The 7400-nt window shown below is 33.7% G+C and overlaps 1 non-coding gene across 1 annotated transcript; it reads left to right on the top strand.

Moving 5' to 3' along the window:
• The first annotated feature begins 7027 nt into the window (after positions 1-7027).
• On the top strand, positions 7028-7134 carry LOC143652539 (U6 spliceosomal RNA). The gene has a single exon (XR_013160749.1). It is a non-coding gene; the product is annotated as a U6 spliceosomal RNA (small nuclear RNA).
• Positions 7135-7400: the final 266 nt, after the last annotated feature.

The following is a 7400-nucleotide window of genomic DNA, read 5'->3' as shown; positions in this document are numbered from 1 at the left end:
AATTTTTTTGTTCCTTAATACTTCTAGTATTGCCTCCTTTGGTATTTAGTTGATCTTTTGTAATAAAGCCTTTAGAATCCCTTCTCACTTCCTTCTGTATATATTTTTTGATATTTGCTTTGTAGTTACCATGAGGCTTACATTTAACATCCTAAATCTACAATAACCTCATTTAATTTAATACAAATTTAAAAGCATATATAAAATATGTTCCTACACCCTTGTATCATTCCATTTTTATGGTGTTCTTGTCACAAATGATAAGTTTATAAGTTGCATATCAAAACCATAGATTTATTGCTTTTATGCATTTGCATTTTAGATTCTGTGAGAAAAAAGTATTGTTAGAAATGAAACATATAATATTACTAGAATTTATATTTGCCCATATAGTTACCTTTACCAGAGATTTTTATTTCTTCATAAGTCTAGTTTTCCTTCCTTTCAAATTGAAGCATTTTCTTTAAAATTTTTGTAGGATGGGTCTAATGGTGACAAATTCCCTTAGCCTTTGCTTATCTGGGAAGGTCTTACTCTTTCTTTTATTTTTGAAAGACAGTTTTGCTGGATGTAGATTTTGGGGTTGGCATTTTTTTTCTTTCAGCACATTAAATATGAAATCCTACTGCTTTCCTGCCTCTGTGATTTCTGATTAGCTATTGGTACTTAATCTTATTGAAGCTCCCTTTTATGTGACATTACTCTTGTGGCTTTCAGAACTCTTTGTTTTCAGGATTCCATACCTTGATTATAATTATGTAGCAGTTTATCCAGTTTGGAATTCATAGAGCTTCTTGGATGTATATATTTATATCCTTTTTAAATCTGGAAGTTTTCAGCCCTTATTTCTTTGAATATTCACCCTGCCTTTTCCTTCTTTCTTCTTCTGAAACTGCCATAATGTGTATATTGTTATGCTTCATGATATCACACAGGTTCCTTAAGCTCTGTTCACTTTTCTTCATTATTTTTTTCTGCTGCTCAGACAAAATAATTTCAAATGTCTTGTCTCCAAGTTCATTGCTTCTTTCTTCTTCCTGCTCCAATGTACTGTTGAATGACTCTAGGGAATTTTTTTAAAATTTCAGTTATTGTCATTGTGCTTCAAATCCATTATTTCTATTTGATTCCTTTTATGACTTCTATTTCTTTCTAGAAATTATCTTTCTGTTCATTTATTGTTTTCTTGATTTTATTTGTTCCTTTTCTTTGTTTTCCTTTTGCTCGTTGAGCTTATTTGTGACCTTTTTAATAAAAGTATTCAGTAATTACATATTTAAGAGTATTTCCAGTTTTTTCAGATTGGTCTGAGTGCTTCCCATCAGCGCTTACCCAGCTTAATGGGCTAAAGTATAGCCTAACGTTAAAATGTAGGCCTTGTCTTTCCTGTGCATATCTTTTCCTGGACATGAGGCTATAACCAGAGAAGCCATAAATTCCTAGATAAAATGACAAAACAAACAAACAAACCTGTAAGCACATCTTAAAGGGCACATGCACATTTCTAAACACAATAGCTATCTTTACTAGAACAATTCCTGCTGTATATCAGTAACTTCAAAGAGACATGTTTATGATCTTGCAAATCCCAACTTGGTTCTGTGTCTTCCTTGTTCTTACTCTGTACCCCACTGGGTAGCACAAACCATTATTCTGAATGTCTGGAGGCTGCTTAGGACCAGCTTCCTGGTTTGTAAGTTCCCTAGTAAACTGTTATTATTTTGCTATGTGGAGTGGCCTGCTTCATTTTCAGTCTTAAGTGCCCATTGAACTTTGGAAGAACCTATCTGTTGGTTCACAGCTAAACACTGAGTGTCTGCATGTGGCCTTAGGAATTTCCCATTTATGGATGAATGTCCTCTTTTCCCCTAAGAAATACACCATATATATATATATATAATCTGCATGTATAGCTTACTATAATCAGCCTTATCATTTATCTGTTCGTTTTAACCTTTTAATCTTTATAATTTTTCAATTTTTCAATTCAAAGCTCTTATAACTATACTGAGAAGTCTTTAGTAGAATGTTTGCTAATCATTCTAATATCATAAACATAATCTAGCTAGATAAATGGAAATATACAGGCTGAATCATGCAGAACAAAAGAGAGAAAATGTATGAAAAGATAGGATGAAGGATTTTTGGGCATGGTGACAAAATAAAACAAATGCAATTTGAGTTCCAGAAGTAAAAGAAAAACAGATTAGGAGAGAAGCAGTAGTCAAAAAATAATGGCTGAAAAAATTTCCCAAATGACTGAAATACATCAAGCTCAACATTCAAAAAGCACTAAAAACTAGAAGAGTTAAAAACTCAAAGAAAATCTATAACTAGAAATAGCATAGTCATAGTTTTCTTTAAAACAAAGTAATAGGAGTGAAAGCCATATTATTTTCAAAGTAGCAAGAGTAAAAAAAGTGAGAAAATGATGGAATGACTACTTAAGTTGAGTATCATATGCTGAGACTCAGGAATTCCACTACTAGGTATAAATCTAATATAAAGGTGTGACTATTGATACCAAAAGACATATCTAGTAATGATCATAGCAGCATTCTTTATAACCAAAGTCAGAAGTAACTCAAATGTTCATCAGCAAAGGGGCAACAAAAGTTATGGGAGAGTGGTGGTTTGGAACTATGTACCTCAGAAAAGCATGTCCTTATGTTTAACCCATTCTTGTGGGTGTGAAACCATTGTAAGTAGGACCTTTTGATGAGGTTATATCAGTTAAGGTGTGGCCCACTTCAATCAGGATGGGATTTAAACCTGTATGGAATTCATATAAATAGAAAGAAAGTCACAGAAAGAGCAGCCAGAAACTGAAAGTCAATGGAACATAGAAGACAAGGAAGAGGCCAGAAGAGGCTGTGAGGTGCACTGCCATATGACAGAGGAACCAAGGACCAAGGATCACCAGCAGCTGCCCCAGAATGCCAGTCTTTAGGAAGAAAGCATGGCTTTGATCATGCCTTGACATTGACTTTTCTGAGCCTCAAAACTGCTAGCCAATAAATTTCCATTGTTTAAAACCAACCCATTCCAGAGCATTTCCTTGAGCAGTGAGGAAACTAAAACAGGTCAAGATATATAACGGAATACTATACAACAGTATCATGAATGATTCTTAGAGACATAATGCTGAGTGGAAGAAATTAGACATGAAAAAGCACAAATATCATGCTTTTCTGAATCATATATTAATGGAATTCATATTATATATGGTGTTCACCTTACATTCATTATATACCTTATAAAAATTATATAAATCTCAAAATACACAAAACATATGTACAGTGATAGATCTCAACATAATGATTATTTTGGGTGGGATGGAGAATTGGGGGAATTCAAGGAGGGCTTCTGAGGTGCTGAAAAAGTTCTGGCTCTTTATCTGGGTGAAGATTACGTAGGTGTATCCACTTTGTGAAAATTCAATGAGCTACTGAATTAGCATGCATGTGCTTTGGGCTCTATGATTGTATATTTTTTTAATCTCCTCCTCTAATATTTCAATAAAAGTTTTAATTGAAAATATTTTATAACCAGCTATTCATGTCACATGTTGTCTACTCTTTCCTGAAGGTCCAGTTCTCATTGGAAAAGAGTTATCGGTCATTTTGCCCCCCTTTTCTTCTCTTCTCTAGATTATTATGCATGATTAATATCCAGATTTTGACTTTAGTTCCCCTGGGTTTATATCCTGGCTCTGCCTCTTACTAGCTATATGGTCAAGAGTCTTAACCCCTCTCTCTCTCTCTTTAATTTCTTTGCCTATAAAATGAGAACATAATACTCTATACCTCATGTGTTTGTTATGAGAATTAAAGGAGTTAATAAATGTAAAGCATTTAGAATGACAAGTTTTGCAAATCTCAACTTGATTTTGTCAGGTTCTGGTTACAACAGCAAGAAATCCACATACTTCTCTTTTGCCATATTAAGGAATACTTGCAGTCAAAACCCCACAGGACATCATGAATCACAAATGATGATGATGATGATGATGATGATGATGATGATGATGATGATGATGATGATGATGATGATGATGATGATGATGATAAAATAATAATTGCAATGTTCTGGTCAAACAAATAAACAAACAGAAATATATATCTATACTCTTCTCATTGTCAATACCCAATGAGTTTAGTCTTATTATTATATACTCCTTTTACTAATGAGCAAACAAAATATGTAATTTCACTACACCACACAGCTATTAAGTAGCACATCTGAGACTAGAAGCCAGTCATACCTCCAGAGATAATTTCTGGTTTTTATGCTTTTAGCCACAAAAATATACTATAAAATAGTGGCAGCTGTACTGTAAACACTTGCTATAATATATGTCATACTAGCATTCTCCCCCCTAAATCAAACAAAAGTTGCTTACCTCCTATTGCTGACTATTCTGTGCAGTATCTCCTCTTGAATCTCTTTTCTCTTTTTATCCTCCTCTAGAATAGCCCAGCTTGGAGAACTCCATAAGTTATACTAGGCCTCAGTGGTATCAAGTTTCTTTTCTCTGACATTTCAGAACAAGACCCTGGGAGGCCTAAACAGAGGTTAATGGAAATTTACTCAATTCAAAAATACACTATCCTGTATATAATAAAAATGTTCAGAGGGCCTACATCTAAACTCTGCTTATATAAACTAAGCAAAATGACAGAAAAATATTTTTTAAAAAACACACAAAAATGTTCTAAACTGTTTCGGAATGAGTAATTGATGTTTGTGGTCTCCTGGGACAAATTAGTCACTCAGAAGTTTAAAGAAAGGAAGAAAAGCCCCATGGGTCTTCTTCCAAATCTTATTTTTCTTTTTGTTTCTGCCATCCCTGTTTATTTTAATGATCTGCCTGATTTTGGACTCATCATCTTCTCTCCATCTAGCTAAGACCACTTGAAAACCAATTTAGATCCTAGCCTCTCCCAGGTACACAGCCAATGCTGAGGTGGGTATTGAGGTGGGTCAGTGATGATATTATAGAGATCCAAACCACAGGAATCAACTCAGTCCTGCTGTAACCCAGGACTGCTGCTTCTACTTTGTCCTCTCAACACCTGCCCCTAAACCTTCCTCTGGTTTGACTAGCTTAGCTAGTACCATAGCCATCTTCTAGGAAAAACACATCATTCTCTTGCCTGACCGCAGCCCAGAAACTAAAACTGACTAGAGTTTCTTTTTCTTTTGAATTTAAGAATCATAATCTACAGATACAAGCTCTGCACTATTCCAAGTATTGACTGACCCTAGAGTACCTGCCTTTCTCACTTATGAGCTCATCTTTTCACTTTCTTTTTTTTTTTTTTTTTTGCCGGAACTTCCTGATATTTTTACCTACTCCTTAGCTCCCATTATCATTTAAGTTTAAAATCCATGCTTATTGTATGGGAGTTTTGCTTCTCAGTGATAACTTGGTTGATCTCCCCTGTACCCTACCCTGTCCCTGGGCCAAAAGTTTTCTGTAGGGCAGCCACATCTTGTTTCCATCATGGTTGGTTTCCTGTTCTTTTACAATGCTATTCTTAGAGTTGGTCACTCTATTTTGACTCAAATATGGCTCATTTATTTGATTCTTAATTCAGAGACCACTGGACTTTAAGCTGCAAGGGGCAAGATAGTCCCTACTATTTTTTATTTTTTATTCTTAGATCCCTGGTGTATAGCACATTATCTGGAACATAGTGGGCATTCAAAAACATTCATGAAAAAGGAAGAAGAGAAGGAAGTGAGGAGGGAAGGCAGAAAGAATGGACTCAGAGCTTTAAAAGCTAGAACGCAAGAAGCAGATGTGATGACAGGTTGAGGAATAATGTAATTCCTGGCTTCCGAAATTGAAAAACAAACAAAAAATAGGAACTTTATTCCATTTCTGCAGATAACTTCATCTGTACGTGATGACATTTAGATCAATAGTTACCTACAAGTCATATTAATGATAGCTAAGATTTAAAATCATATAACTTCTATCAATGTTTATTTAGAAATTAATACTAAAATTTATATCTTGTCTTTTATATTAAGGATGATAAAAACATGATGAGGTGAGCAGAACATAAAATCATAGCTTATGATCAAACCTCAATGATTTCTTGCTAGTTGGATGAGCATGGACAAGTAAATTGAGCTCTGGGCAATTCACTTTCCTCAGTATAATGGAGAACTAATAGTACTTTTTGTGTAGAAATACTAGCAAGTTTTGCCTCTGGGGCAAGGTAGAATATTTTGTTTAAGTAGAGTACAAGGATTGATACTGTCAAAGAAATTTTAGGGCACTAGAAAAAGGCTATTGATGGTTTAAGTTAAAAAAACTTTATAAAAAGTTTACATAAACATCACTTTTGTATGATTCTCTCCATACAGGAAAATGTATAAAAATATATTTTCTAAAAAAACTAACAATAATTACCTCTGCATTGTGGGTTTATTAAGAATTCTTATTTTTTCTATCACACATTTATGATTACAATATGTATTACTTGCTAAAAAACAAACCTGATATGTCAGCTCATGCAAGGGAAAGAGAAATCCATTATATATCATATAGATCGTCTTTAGCGCTTATTTTACCCCATACCAGATAACTGATGGATAATAACTTGTCCAAAGTAATATATTTGCATTCATGTTATTTTAAATTGATTAGCAATATTTTTTAAGAACAAGAAAAGACCATTTTACTCTTTACATTTTTAAATTCTGAATTTTAAACTAATCAATAAAATTGATGTCATGCATAAATTTATTTCTTGAAAGATAAATTACACTACATTTATATGTATATAAGTATATAAGTATATGAAAAAGTTTGAGTAAAGTTTGCTCTGTTTTGAAAAACTAATTTTTAGTTATAATAATGCTATATCAAGAGAAACATGGATGCAATATAGCTTACACTGTCATGTTTCAAGGTCTCCCAAAAATATTGTGTAATTTGGCCTGTTAGTTGCACTGGTCTTTTTCACTTGTCCTATGGCAAGCAAGGTAATGAAATAGGAAATTATTTGAGCCAGTGCTTGCTTCGGCGGCACATATACTAAAGTTGGAACGATACAGAGAAGATTAGCATGGCCTCTGAGCAAGGATGACACGCAAATTCGTGAAGTGTTCCATATTTTTTTTATTAAAAAAAATTATTTGAGCCAAATAATTTTATTGGAAGTAATTCAGTTCAATTGAAGTTTTTGAATCTCCCCAGGACAAGTCAAAATACACCTTAACTTACAAATATCCAAAGCTCTGACCTTTTGGTTATTCATAAATTTTTCTTCACTGACATGAGTTATTCTTCCCACCCTTTTCCAGTTAGTAATTTGGATTCTTTCCTGAAGAGGATTTTATTTTCCATGCACACCACATGAAGCTATCCATGAACCTTTTCCCAT

This window comes from Tamandua tetradactyla, chromosome 1 (assembly GCF_023851605.1).
Source record: "Tamandua tetradactyla isolate mTamTet1 chromosome 1, mTamTet1.pri, whole genome shotgun sequence".
NCBI lineage: Eukaryota > Metazoa > Chordata > Mammalia > Pilosa > Myrmecophagidae > Tamandua > Tamandua tetradactyla.
This window is presented reverse-complemented; position numbering and strand designations above follow the sequence as displayed.